The sequence below is a fragment of the Thermobia domestica genome, chromosome 7 (assembly GCF_964235325.1).
Source record: "Thermobia domestica chromosome 7, izTheDome1.hap1.1, whole genome shotgun sequence".
Classification (NCBI taxonomy): Eukaryota; Metazoa; Arthropoda; class Insecta; order Zygentoma; family Lepismatidae; genus Thermobia; species Thermobia domestica.
The window spans coordinates 28,365,279-28,381,546 of record NC_137460.1 but is presented as its reverse complement, the minus strand read 5'-3'; positions in this window follow the sequence as shown (position 1 = coordinate 28,381,546).

Sequence of the window (16,268 nt, the reverse complement as noted above, 5' to 3'; positions counted from 1 at the left end):
GGAAATAGGCCTATACCTAGTATCCAGAATTTGATATTCTTAAAAATTACCTAATTCCTCTTCTTCTCCGTATTTTTCCTTCCACAGTTCTCTCCCAATAGTCCTCACTATGAAATTATAATTGATCTACCGTCTTACCCTCTCTCTTGTGGACTTCCGTTCTCCTTCTTTTAACTAATCGAGAAGGGGTATGAATTTAGACTCGCTTATATACTAAAATGTCTAGGGGAAATTATTTCTTAATTATCTTAACCTCTTGGGTACGATTTTTTTAATATAGAAATCATAGAACACTTTAAAATTCAATCTATTTATTTACTAAATAAAAGTCTTGTTTATGATAGTCCTAAGATGTCTGTACTTATTCCTGACTAGAATTCTTAATTTATCTGGTATCTCTAAATTGTTTAGACAACTCGAAGTGGAGTCGGCCTGTGGAGTTACTAACTCGCGTTCACTTACAAGCTGTTAGTACACTCCTTAATTAGTTTCTATCAGCACTACTAGTCACTTATAGAGTGCTTCACCTAAATCCCTGTCGTGGAATCCATCTGACCTGAATTCCGTTAAACATAAGGAGACTAGCTAATTCTTTTGGGTTAGGTGTAGGTTAGAGAAAGGTGTAAATTGGGTCCATACATTGAATCCCAGGTAAATTCTTAACTAAGTAAATTCTCACTATAGAATTCTTACACAATATTACAAAACGAGCACTCGCTGTGTGCTCTACTAAACATCACTTATGTCCAATCTCCTCTAATCCTTCCTTAATCCTCTCTCTCTGGGAATTGAGAAATAAAAACAAAAACTTATTATTCCTTAGCTAAATTCCGGATAAACACTTCTCGAAATTCCCCAACCTAAATCCTAACCATTCAAACATTAGATAACTCAACAAAAACAGATTAACTAAACTAACTAATTATTTAGGAATAACCCAATCTAAGTAAAATTCTATAACCCTGGTTCCCACTTAGAACCAAAAAACCTAAGACCACATTACTCAATGGTATTCCTATCCACGAATCTCACTAGAAAACCATCGTATATAGCTACATCGCTCAAGGCTAGAATCAAAGAAAGTCAGCCAAGACAGGTCCTCACTCAGAACCGTCACCTACAAAAACCACATCATTCAGTGGCTGTCTCCAAAAAATGAAGCCCTGTTACCCAATTGTCGTCCGTATTTATAGCAGTCCACGACGACTAACTAACGAAAAACCAGCAAGGTGTGCCTTGCACATAACAACACTTTATCAACAAAGTCGTCTTAGATTTTTCTCCAATCCAAAAATGCGGGCGGTTTTTCGTGATTAAGAGACGATTAAGCGGGGGAGGAATATAAGACCTGAAAATCTGGTGAAGTCCGCTAAAATCAGGTAATATGACAACCCTATATCAGGAATTGCCTCTCAAACGTTGGCGGTGTTGTTTTAAAACACTTTGTATAAAATAATGCACCGCGTTATTCTGAATTGATGCAAAACTCTTACGTTTTTAAATCCTACATTATTCGTCCAGGAAGTAATCTGCTTTCACCAAACGACTCTTCTCGACCCGCTAGTGTGTGGATTAATCATAATGTACAAACCGACTGTATAGAACATAAGCTACACTGTATATTCACTGTTGAGGAAATAGATTTATTTCCGTTTTTCATCTTCATTAAACCTGACGATTTCAAGGTTTCCCCCGGATAGCTTACCATACGTCCTAGATTCAAGCCAGGTGCGGAAAATTGTCTGGGATTAACTTTGCCCGAAATTTTGGGGTAAATGGAAGACTTTGGAATTTCGCTGTGCTTGGTCAAGTGCTTGGCTTGCCATTCTGTTTTGTGCTGATATTTATGAAAAAAAATCAATAGCAATAAAGTGTTCTTCGCAAGAATACTTTACTCAGGAAAATAATTAAGACAATAATATAAAAATATTTTTTAAGTATAGAAAATGAACATAAGCATTTATGGAACTTAAGATTAGATTTTACTTAACTTCTCAATAAACACACATCATTCTTAAAAATATCCAGAAATCATGGTAATCCTACCCCGGGGGATTTTGAATACACGGAGGGTGAAAGTAGCAAAAATACTGGTAAGCCACGGTGAACATGATCAGAGATATGTTTATGGGGGATATTCCTCCTGAACAACCCCTGAAATCACCACTGATTTGACTTACATTTATTTTACTGAAAGACTAAATTGGGAGTTTGCGCCCAAAGCATCGTCATATCTGATTGCGGCAATGTGTGAATTAGTAGCCATTAAGGGAAATCAAACATGACAGAAGATAACACACTTGACTTAAAAATAAAATTTTGCTACAACATTTTAGCAACATCGTACGTGATTAATATGGATGAGGTGTTGGGCGTATATTGTAATGAAGAGCATACTATACTCGTATGAAGAGCAAATTACCAAGGGCGTCATTTAGGGGGAAGGGGCAATTGCTCCCCAAGAGTTTGAGGAATACATATACTTTAATAGATTGCCTACTAATACTAGTACAAAACGTTAAAATCTTATGTCGGTGGTGCTCTTGCTTCTCCCCAAACGAAGTGTGAAATGACGCCCCTGAAATTATCCTATTTGTACGTGTAAGGCCTGTGTCTGGCAACACTGATAACATAGCTGTCAGCAAATAACAAACAAGAGATAAAATTCAGGAAGAAATTGAACTTCCTGTGTGTGTGTATGTGTGTCGGACGAGAAAGCAATCCCTTTCTGTTCGCTTTCCTTTCTTCTCACAAATACAACTTTGCAATAATTTAGCAGAAGGAAAAATTTGTTTGACTAGTTTGGCTGCAAGAAGGAATCATTGGAGAGGTGAAGGAACCGAACTGTCTATCACTAGTTTTGATAATACCCGAAACTTCGATAATACTCGAACTTTCGATAATACCCGAAACTTCGATAATACTCGAAATGTCGATAATACCCCAATCTTCGATAATACTCAAAATTTCGATAATACCCGAAACTTCGATAATTTCAAATACTCGAACGGTTTTAAGTAACCGATGACAATTCGATAAATTTTCACTCCCGCAGTTCAATAGGTCCTCAGCTTTATGGAATACCCGTAAGTACGAATTGGTTGTCTTCCTGTGGAGTAGAGAAAACTACAGGAATTGCATTTTAATTGCCACAGAAAATAACCCAAAAATAACCTACTGCAGCACAACAATTGCAGGATACATTCACTTCTTCCTACAAGAGCTCGATATGTTAGTCAACCGTTTTGAAACTAATTGAGAGAACATTTCGCAAAACATTGAAGTATTTCTCATTTATTTTTTAATTGCACAAAAATTGACAGCTCCTAAAATGTCTTTTCTTCTTTCTGAAGTAAAAAAATATTGATTAAAAAGAGCGTAAAAAGAAACAACTTCTACTTTTTCTTTTGTTTTGTAATGTAATACACGAGTAAAGTGGTGATTAGGGGTGTACGAATGCATATGCAATTAAATTAGTGAATTGAAGGTAATTCTAGATTTTAGGATTATTTTTTATAACTGGATTTTTGAATGGTTCTAAGCAGGGGCGTTATTTAAAGTGGGCAGGAGGGGGCAATTGCCCCTCCAAGAGTTTGAAGAATACATATACATTAATCGATTGTCTAATAATATACTACTACAAAACGTGAAAATCTTATGTCGGAAGTGCTCTTGCCCCCCCCCCCCAAGCGAAGTCTGAAATGACGCCCCTGATTCTAAGTATTGTGTTTTGTGATAACTGCTCCTAATGCCAACAAACATATTTCGAGAAATTGCAAAAGCAAATATTTCTTTAAATGCCGTAGCATATGCCTATATTATTTACTGTCTTTCATTTTCAAGAGTAATAAAAACACATTTAATAGCATGTGTAGAATTAAAAATTAAGTTGTTCGTTAATCCCAATTTCAATATAACTTTTGCGAAACAATCATCATTATTCTTTACAATGATTAATATGATCCTTTCTATTTATTTGTTTCGAAAATTTGTTATTCAATAATTTGATATCACAATTTTCCAGACAGAATTTGAAATTGTTCATGAGCAAGTAATCAAGTCTCTTCTTAACTTTCGTTGTTTAAGAGTATAAACGGCTAGTACCTACTTGCGTTGCTCTTGTTAATTTACTTAATAAAATATGGAATACGATATACGGTATTTTAAATAAAAAATAATATCCTATTAATTGTATAATCTTTCCTCAAAGAAAGTGTTACAAACAAACAGGAAAACTAACATTTATAAAAAAAATTCAAATCATGTATTGCCCCCGCTTTTAACGTCCAACCTACGCCAGTGATTTTCGTAATAGTAATAATAACATTTACGTCGCCTAAAATAGAAACATGTTTTGATCAGTATGATATTCTAGTTAAACTTTAACTTCGCCGTATAAATTTTTCGGAGTCAATACAAGATTAATTGGAAACATATCGTTCCCATTCAGTAATGGTTTGCGTAAAAGATAGGATAATCTTGTGATAATAGGCATAGCAGCTAAAATAAATTTTACTTTTCTACTCCGAGTGTGTACTGTACGCAGAATTTTTTTGTAAAAGACTTATAAGGAATGAGGCTTAGCATGAATTTGTGTAACACGATCATTCAATATAAATCTTATGGCAATAATTGCCTAATAATAATAATAATAATAATAATAATATGTAAGTGAAGCATCTCTTAGGAGCACGGTGGCTCGGGATTTGAGTGTTTACCACTGGCGCATGGGCTTCCCGGTTTGAATCTCCATTATGTTTCAGGTAGACAACATCGTGTTTATGTGTTTTTGGCAGCAATTTCCGTTTGTTCCACTTTATCGTTACACCTATTCTACAATTACAATTCATTTGCACTAATCAACAGTTTGTAATGTAGAACGTTAAACTGGGAAATTTCATTTCTCAAGTTCCTATTTCAACATTTGTGATAATTTTAACAGGCAAATATTATCAAATATTCTATGTTTTCTACGTCAATGATCGCCCGCTCGAAACGTCGCATTTATTAAACAACATGTGAAATGTAAACTACTGACCAATTTGCAAACTTCTATGATTGGTGAATAAGATGATGACCTCCCAGGTTGAAAGTTATCCTGGAAAATTATTGCTGGTCCAGCATGAACTGTAGTTGCTGCAGCAAAACCTTTCTAACACACCCAGCAATGATTCGATATTAGACCCATAAGATATCATGAGTCCACAATGTATAAGTCTTTACGATCTTTACTTTTTAGTGTAGAGTTTACGCATATCATTACACCACCACCACGTAAACCCCTGTCCTGTCTATATATAGTAAAGTTGTCGGAGAATAGCAGTTCACAATCAAGCACTTCATCAGTAATCCAAGTTTCAGAAAAAAAACTAAACAGTCATATTCCGAAAGTTAAGGTAAATGCATTTCGCAGTCACTTAGTTTCTTTTTAATGGAGCGAACGTTTTGGTAATAAACAGAAAAGGTCCTCGATAATAATAAACACAGATCCTCGTGGGTCCCGGATTGAGGTAGACATCGCCACTCAGGAGAACGACCAGCAGTAGGTGGTGCCTTTTATTGATAGATTTCTTACCCGTAATTGTCTGCCCGGGACAAGAAGGTTTCGTACTGCAGTCCAAAGAACCTTTTGAAAAGGGTGATACAGCAAAAGAATACATCCTTTCAGAGAAAAACAGGCCACAAACATAACACTGACAAACACACTGTTTATCAATGTCACACCATCGTGCACATACAGATAACAAAATGGTCTAACACATGGGTAAACCAGATAAAAACTTTAAAATATCAGAGCACAACAAAACACTGACACACCACTATACGCCACATTGAAGAACTATCAAAGAAGCAAAGGAATTTATCAAAGAAACAAAAGAACTGAAGCCATTTATAGCAGTTTGCATCTGTCAAAAAAATTATGGGGACAATGTAACATAATTAGTTCTGCCACTCACCTATGCTTCTTGTTGATATGTCAAATCATTTACTCCTTTAACGAGAATCAATTAACCTCTTCACAGATATGGCATCAAATGGTGCCACATATTTATCGGGAAAATAATCCGAATTTTTTCACGAAGAAGAATGCGAAGTGAAGGTAAGTAAAAACAAGTGCTTCAGAATATTATGTTTACTTACTTTCAGTTCGCACTCTTCTTCGTGAAAATAATTCGAATTATTTTCACGATAAGTATGTGGCATCATTTGATGCCATATCAGTAAAGAGGTTAATCTAATTAACACAGACAAATTCATTGTTGAACACGTTTAATCAAATTAATTGATAATTTAAATAATGCATTTTTGTGGAAAAAGTCATGGTTTAAACAACCTCAATTTCAGGCTTCCAATGTTTTTATTTCTAGTTGACTTCACAAATGGTCAATATCAGGCATTTTTTTACTCGCACGCCAATTTTCGATGCTCTCACAATTCCAGGCCCGTATCAAACGGGAGGTCTAGGGATCGCCCCCCTAAAATTTACACAGTAGGCTTGTAAATGAACTATAATATGGTGATGAACTATAGTATAGTTGGATCGGGCCCCTCTAACTTCTACCGCCCCCCTAAATTTTTGGGCTGACTACTGGCCTGCACAATTTCCTACTTATCAAGGAACAAAAGAACTGAAATCATTCGTAGCAGTCCTCATCTGTGAAAATCAAAAACTACCCTGAAATGTAGAGAACGTTACATAAAAAAAAATAATTCTGATTTATCAATATCATTTCTCCAGATCATCGAAGCCCATCCTTGCACAAACGACAGGTGCTTTTACTTTGTAAATGAACATAACTAACAACCTTAAGGGATTCCGAGGGAAGTTATTCGGTTGCTGTGAATGAAATGTTGTAAATAAAATGTCTGCGGGAAACTTACCTAAGCAACAAAACACGGGGATGGATTATGGTGTTGAGACTAACGTCACAAACTTTATACACGATCGCAAAGCAGGCAGGAGTACCCAGTCAGTCGGAAGGCAGTGAGTTGTTGAACAGGGTGGTATGAAAGTGCTCTATAGAGAACACATATTTGCGACCGACTTTATTTATTATTCAAACTGGGACATTCTTCACACCAAATCGCAAAAATCAGTAACACTGAATTTTGATCTGGAACGAGGAATAAACGCACCATTCTTCATTGGTTTGCCAAATTTAATTTCAGTGATATATTACAAAATGAGCACCGTGGGCACTAATCAACTTCATGTTCGGATTAGATCTTCATAAACACCTATTAGCTTCTCATAAAGTGACTATTACTTAACTTCATATTAAAACTACTAAAACATTGAATCGTTTTTCGCATTGTTAAACTACGGTTAATTTCCAAATCATGGGGATCCAATATTGAAACCGGAAATAGATATTTAACTTCGGGCAGCAATAGAGTGATAATATGAGAGATGCAACTTAGGGTCTAATTACCGGGTAATGAATCCTCATCCAAAACAATTTCTAACTATATCTAACAATTATTAGCATGAAGTTATCAATACTGAATCCAAAAGTTGTGCCAATTCTTACTATAATAGAAAAATTAAGCTGAGATGAAAAATATTCTTCCTGTCATGTCTTTAAATTGTCTGAACAAATCAGTAAAATATACTAATCGTTTATAGATTTTAAAAGGTAACAATTTTGAATTTACAGAATGAAAGTTACTTTCTAAATTTATACTTCTGATTATCTTTATGATTATAACATTTGTCCTTAGGATGTAGTGTGAAAAGGACATGATGAATTACTAGAAGTGAATTACAACTGGAGAAGGGCATTTCATAGAAATTTCTCAAATGTTCTTTATTATTTTTATGATGGTGATCTATACGTTTTATAGAAATGTTCGTGAGTCATGTTTTCATTTCCTTTACAGGAATTATCAATAAACCTTCGTTGTCGAGGTAATGTAAATTTTGTTTGAATTGCTGGAGATGTTCCATGATCGTATTATGTTGCATGCGTAAATTCAGAATTTCCAACCACCGGTGAGAAGTAAGTGTAACCACCTATATTTAATCTTAATTATAGATTATCCTTCACTCCCAGAACCAATTCAAATTCAACAAATTACGAACTGTACACAGCTTTGCCTAAAGGTTATAAGATTAAACATATCGATACCAAATTTAAACTTAACGTTTTCATAAGGTTCTCCAGAACAGATTTTCCAATTTTCTTCCTACCTCCCAAAATAAGGGAAGTTTACTCAGCATTAAACATCAACATTTGCGATTTTGCCAAAAACGAGTCTTTACATTTTGTTCATATTTGATACAAAATTTACCATTAAACTCCCATAATTGGAATTTGTCGTTTCTTTAGGAAAAATGCATAAGAGGTAGTCTTTCCTTGGGAACTGGTTCCCTCGATGATATTCTCAAAACAAATTACGCATTTTTGTTTACATATTTCAATTAAATATAATAATATGAAGTGTGTCATTTCTCCTGAAAAATAGATTAAGTGAGTACTCTAATCTTGGGAATGAGTTTTCGGAACTCGTCTTTTAAAACTTCTATTAGCCGATCTTGTTAATCTTCATAAACATATATCTTGCTAATAACACTACATTGTTCGTAAGTAGTTCCTCATTGAAAAATCCAGAGGTAATTTGTTCTTGAGACGAGTGTAGCAGCGGATGATTATTTCAAAAAGTATTCAGGGGATTTTATTTCAAAATTAATATGTATAATTAATAACAATGTAATATAGATGCACGTCCTCCTGCAAAATTTATAACGGATAGTTTCGTCTTAATAATGGGTTTATGGAAGATTTGGGAAACATCTCAATAATTTTATTCATCTTCCATAGAGATGTATATTATTAATAAAACTACACCGTTTTATATCGTTTCTTATTTATAAACCTAAAATGGGTAGTTTATTCTTGGTTTTGACATTTTTGCGGACGTTATTGAAATATGATTTAGGCAAAAATTTTCATACTTTATTAACAATCTTATAATATGGAATATGACATTTTTTTCTGGAAAAGCCAGAAAAGGATAAGTTATGTACGTAAGACGTTGAGTATTTTCGGAAAAAATTCCCAGAAACTGGTCATGAAGTTTTGATCATATTTCATGAACACATAACAAGAATAAAATATTTTATAATTCATTTCTCATTAAAAAATCCACAAGGGGTAAAACATTTTTGGTGATGAATACTCTTCGAGGTGGTTCAAAAACTCCTATTGAAATTTAGTTCATGTTAGAAGTATTGTACAACTAAGTCAATTTTTTTTTCTTCAGAGAAGTTCACCTTCAACTTTGTATAAGATTTCACTAAACTAGTTATATGTAACATTTCTCGTAGTTTTCGCTTATTTGTCGTTAACAAGTATTGGTTAAAATTTACCGCAAATAGACAGCATTAAAACAAACAGTTGCTTCAACATATTTTGGTGCGAATATCTTCTTCTTGTTCACCTCAACCATAGGTTGGTGGGAGACATGGAAATTTTAAAATTTTTCTCTCGCTTGGGAAAGCTGTTTCATTCCTTGATAAGGCCTCTTCTTCGTAACTGCATCTAGATATTCTATCCTTGGTCTTCCTCTGGTTTTTCTTCTGCCTTTCCACAGTGATCCAATCGAAGTGCTGAATAAGATGACCAAGCATGATGTTTCTTCTCTTACCCATTATCTGCATGGTTGAGTTGAGTTGATTTTGAGTTTAACTTCCCGTTCAGCAGCGAGACTATATGAGACGTGGACCTACTGATTAACGTGAAATCCGAACCACATGAGCTCCCTCCGGGAATCGAACCCGGGCCTCCCACACCAAAGGCTCGTACGCTAACCGCTTAGCCACGGAGGACCTAATTTATCTGCAAGGTCTGTCGTCCTTCATTAGCTTCCTTTAGTACATCTTCATTCCTTTTGCTTTCGGTCCATGATATGCGCAGCATTCTGCGTCAACACCACATTTCAAATCCTTCCAGCTTGGATATTTCAGCTTTTCTCAATGTTCACGTCTCTGATCCGTAAAGCGCCACGCTCCATATCAATGTCTTCGTAAATCGTTTACGAACGTCCAACGACACATTTCTTGATGTTAGTAGTTCTCTTTTCCTATTGAATGCTTGTTTAGCCTCCCCGCTATTCTGGAACTTACGTTTCTTTCAATTCTTCTGTCTGAGTATTTGAACGTTGATGCTTTTTTACTTTAAAAAATACTGAGCTTTTACTAAGTAGAACTGTTTGCGCACCGACTTCGGTATCTGTGTAACATGATTCATTTTCGGTGAGAGCGAAAATTTTCCGGTATTAACCGAGTATTATGAGGCAATCGGGAAGCTAACTGAATTAGATGGTATTCAACTTGTGTCCTGAAAATTAATTCCTACGAGCATTCCACTGACCACTAATAACCCTGTTGAACGTGTGCCATTTGGTAGCCTATAGTCCTTCAAGAGAGTTTAGTGCAATTTTTTATCTGTTAGTTTCACCAGCATATTAAAACGAACAACTAAAGGATGTTCGTTTTAATATTTTAGTTTCAAGTATTTTAGTTACCCTCTTTCTTACCTCTGCTACAATTCGCGTTATCTCTGTATACTGAAATACTTTACTACTGAAATACTTTACTAAAGTTAGATTTTATGAATTGTCACAAGCGTTCGACACGGTATCTCATACGATTATTTTAAGTAAATTAAAATACTACGGTTTTCAACATGATGCGTTAAACCTTATAAATTCATATTTATCAGACAGATATCAAAAAGTAGAATTCCATAATTCGAACTCCAAATACTTACAAGTGGGTTCTGGGGTACCACAGGGATCTGTTCTGGGTCCCATTTTATTCCTTATTTATATCAATGACCTTCCCAAAGTAGCTACTATTCCTGCTAAAGGCTATCTTTTCGCTGATGACTTTGGAGTCTGTGTAAGTTCTAAATCAATTATCGAAAGAGAACAATTAACCCAAAATATAACAACCGTAGTTGAGGATTGGTCTACTGCAAACCTTTTTGTGTTTAAACCTGAGTAAAATACAAGATCTTAATGTTACATATAACAATCTAGATTACACAGAAAAATATGCTACAGTTAAATTTTTGGGATTTGAACTTGATTCAAAATTAAACTGGTATAATCACATTGAAATCACGGCAGCTAGTGTAACAAAGGGTATATACATGTTGAGAAAATTAAGAAGTTGCGTTAGTTTGAAAATCTTAAGAATTGTTTACTTTGCCCAAATCCACAGCTTTCTATCATATGGTACTATTCTTTGGGATGGATCTAGTAACAATTATAAGCTTTTAAAGCTGCAAAAGAAAGCTGTCAGATTGTTATGTAGTCTTCCTTCTCGTAGTCACTGCAAACCTAGTTTCAAGCTACTTAAAATAATGACTCTTCCTGCTATTTTTGTTTTTCAATGTTTAATGTATGTAAAAGAGAATAGAGATAACTTCCCTGAACATTCTAGGTAACATTCATATAACACAAGATACAAAGATAATATAATGGCAGTGTATTACAATTATACCAAAACACAAAAGAGTTTTATTGGCACGTCCGCAAAATTATTCAACTCTCTCCCAAAAGCACTGAGAGATACCGAAGTGGGTACTTTTAAAAGTAAACTCAAATCACTCTTATTAGATAATCCAATATATGATATAGAAGAGTTTTATGAAATTACAAAGCAATTAAAGTGAAAAATTGAAGAACTATGAGAGAAATAAATAGACATGTATAGTACGAGTAGTTATCTATTGTATTGTGTTGTGATCGTTATTCCTTGTATTGGAATTACAATTGATATGTATTACAATTATATCTTTATATATATATTTTCTCTGTATCCATATATGTAACTATTATGTATCCAATTTTTTCCTTTTGTAAATATTGTATATGCATTTTAATCTGTAACTTTAAGATCTGACGATTGTAATGCTTTAGATGTCCTCTGAAGTTTCTGCAATAAAGACGATATGAATATGAATATGAATAAAATACTGAACTCCAGAGAAAATAAAAGCGCTGATCTTTTTGTGGGTATGGCTATGAATTGAGAACAATTTTTGTCTGAACCGAGGACTCATTTTCAATGTATAACTTATTTAATTGTTTGAGCTACCTACTACAGCTTATTTCAGTCGCATCTTGATAGAGGTGATAACACATAACTGAAACTACACTACTGGAAATTCTAACATCACGTTACCTATAGTTAGAAGTGTAATAAATTACGCGTTCTGCTAATTTGAACTCTCTTTCCTTCCTAGAAAGTTGTTGGTAGATTTCTATAGATTTCGAGCTACCAGGACTAGGAAAAGTAAATGAAATTTAGATCCCCGTATCTTCGTTAAAGTTAAATTTGAATGAGTCTTCACCTCTAGAAAGAAATAGGATACATTTAAAGATGAAATTTATAAATATAATTCAACATCATCTGGTAATTCCCAAATAACATAATATGGATCAATTGGAATGCAGTGGTTCAATAAAGATGCCGTTTGTCTATTTGGACTGCATCTTGGTAGAATGTCTCACCGTGTTCGTCAGATACAGCTCCAATGTTTTGTAGGGAAAAAATCAAATGGGATTGCAGCAAATTAACTTTTAACGATATGTTGCACATCAAAATCCTGAATGGCGAAGTAAGTTGTTCCATTGTTTCTACGTAGTTTTTCGATTTCTTGTTTTCCAGAAAATTCTTGCACACTTTTTCAAACGCAATAGATGCTCTTGATTCCACACCAGTTAACATCTACTCATAATTAGGATCATTATTTGATGACAGACAAAGATGCTTTCCTTTATTTTTGCGTCACTAATGATTGGAAACTCTTCTTTCAGGTAAGCGAATACCTGTCCTTCTTTATCGATTGCTTTCTTTATCAGTTTCATCAGGCAAAGCTTGACATACAGAGGAGGTAATATTACTTTAGATTTCTCAACTAAGGCTGGCTGTGCTGCATTCTACTGTCCAGGAAAGTATTCTATACGAACTGGCCATTCTTTTATAAGGTAGTGCTTTCATTCGCTGGACTATCCCATACACAAATAAAACAACACTTTTGTGAGGAATTAGTTTGCAATCCCGTCAATTACGATACAACTTTTAGGTCCGCACATATGCTTCACTGATGTTTATCATATTTTATGCATTATCCTCTTAGGATTGTTATACTTCTCTTTCATGTGAAATCCATAGGCAGCTTGTTTTCTTTGTGGCGTAAAACGTCCTTTAACCTAACTTTAGATGCATCAATGAAAAAAATCTCCACAGAACAGGTTCATGTTGGAGCTTCAGTTCGTTACACGATCCTCGAACACTGTTAGTGTACACTAAATCACTACCCATGTCATACCTCTTTGCAAGAGTCAATTCCCTCTTCCTGTACTATGACACTTTTACCCCACTTTCCAGAAGGTTCAATTGTTGAAGTCTTGAGCCGAGCAATTCAGCCTTTGTTTCAGGTAGATCATAGTCTTTCATTAGGTTGTTTAACTAAGCTTGTTTTATCAGGTACGGTGTGGATGTCGCGGATGAAGGATAGTCATCTTTGTTATCATTTTTTCTTCCACTTCTGAGTCCAGGATGTAGTGCTGGAGGCACAAGCACGGGCATCGAATCGTCGGGAGAGACAGGTTTCAACGCTGGAGGTATGTTTGGGTACTTCAGTTTCTTCTTTGGTTTACTAGAAAAATCAGGTTCGCTTAAACAAAACAATATTTACCCAGATTATAGCTGGGTTCCCAATACACCATCAAGACAGCACAAGACATTGCTTTATGCGTGCCCTTTAACAAATCTAACAAGGTTCTTGAACAGGAGCTGCAGGTAATTTTAGGCGACTGTTTGTTACGGCACGTATGAGTCATAATTGAAATTAACGAACACAACACTAACTCAAATCATTTGAACACTCAATTCACTCCTGTTCGAACACAATAAGAATATTAAAATTTGAAGATCTTATATATAAACATGTATCTGACAAATCAGCAAGAAGTACAAAAATTACTCTCATTTACCTTCTATTTTCAGTAGTTTTACGAAACAATACAGAAATTATAATGACCTAAAGTAATGTTCTAAACACGATGTTAACCTTCATTCACTAAGATATGAGACGGAATTTATTTTCCCATTTAAATACAGGGCCATCAACTGACTGCATTACAATCCGCATACAGGCTGGTCGAAAGGAAGATTTTCTAAAAGGTGTTCTCCACCAAAATGGGTGGGTGTTGGGCCATTTTTTCTGTCATATTTAAATTTTGTATTCTCGAGAATATATATAGCTACCATTTTTTTTATCACAGACAGGAATTCCGTGCAGTGTTTATTAGGAAATATTATGTCTTTCTATCTAGGCAAATTAGCCGTAATGATCGCGATAAATATATACTATTTCGTTTCGTGGAATATGAGATAGAACGTGGCAATGACTACAAATATCTTCATCTTTCTCACAGTATATATATATATATATCAGTGGCGTATTTACGATTTTGTTTCGGGATGCGCTTTGCCTGGAAATGTGAAAATTCTGCAAGATATTTCATTTACTTTATTATACCAAGTAAGATTTCGGGGGGGACTTAAGCCCGGAAGCCACTCCCTAAATACGCCACTGATATATATATATATATATATATATATACGCACGCATTATTTTTTCAGTGAGTTTGTTATAATTGTGATATCAGTCTTATTATTTTCATTTTTCGGACATAGCTTTAGTATTTTTTCACTACTAGGTAACATAATGCCAGTATTCAGCATGCAAGTAACCATATAGAACTATGTGCCGCTCGGAGAAGATTCAAATTATCTGAAATGGAGCTCTGAAGTATTATGATTGTTTAAATATTTCAGCGATATAGTAAATAAATGGCCCTCAATCATATTAGAAACATTGATTCACCATGATTCAAGGTTAATTGTTTGATTAGACTATAAGTTTGCATCACTATTAGCAAAAAGATTATGTGAGATGATGACCTACAGCCTGAAGTGGGATATAAACCACATTAACACTTCTACTGCGACTCGAACCTGTGACTCTTTATGCAAAGGCTTATACGTCAACCATACCATCTGAGGGTATATCATCCAAAGAACAAGAGCATTTTTAAAGAAGGAAAGCTCGTTCCTAATTATTATAGCTTTATGGTTCGTACGTCGGGGTCCTCAGAAAGAAACTGTCTTTCAATTAATACCATGCACCGCTGTCATGAAAGCAAAAGTGTAGAGAGTATTTTTGAGTACTTCTTGAAAAAATTTTAGTATTCCCTAACTACAATAATCTTTTCCTTCAAATATAGCTGTCTTTAGCATGAACCCAGCTTTCGTACAATAGAATAAACAGGTGTTAGAGATGCTTTAGTAGCCTTTAGTAATGTACTTTTACAACAGTAAAAGCGGATTTTCATGTAAGTGTCTCTTGCGTTCTTTGTTTGCTATATGGCTGAATAGCCAATTGAGAAAGTTGTTTAAGTATGGTTCTTCGTGAAAAACAACTTTCTGTTGGCTATACATAGAAATCGCAAGCAACGAACGCTTGCATAAAAATCCGCCCTTATGCGCAATTGCCCTATATGTCTTGAAGAAGTTAAAATTGATTTTAACCTTTCTACGGTGGCGATTCCCTGTCTATTCCTAGAACAGGAAACAAAACAAAATAAAATAAAATAAAATAAAATAAAATGAAATAAAATAAAATAAAAAATGGAAAATGATAATTTGGTGGCTCTGGTAAACCTTCCAGTCACCCAACGCTGAAAATGATGCTAGTGCAAAAGAAATACATTTGTCACAACAACATAACAAATGGTAGGTGATGCTGCAATACAAAGCGATATAAAAATTCAGAACAAAGTTCCTATAAAAACGCTTTGTTTATAATTTTCTAAGGGTTGTTACAAACTTTGGCGGTGGCGGCCCTGGTGATCCCCCTAATTATCGCAGTCATGATCGATACATCGTTGCAAAAACTACGGAACATAGATTCCAACTTCTCCCTTCTCAACGAAACTTCTTTTATCTTTTGCACTTATCAACAACCACTTGAACTCCAGTAAATAATTACGGCTTCGCTAGCTTTTTATTTCTAGGTGAACTTGTAGACAAGAATGTAGGAGTGAAAATGATGTTAGTTACTCTTTTCTTTCTAGTGTATCAAAGAAAATATAATTTTTGTGTTTTACTAAAAAGAAAAGTGTAATGAATTCATTTTATGCACAAAATATTCTAAAAAAATGTTATGCGTAGAAGAAAAGTTCATTGA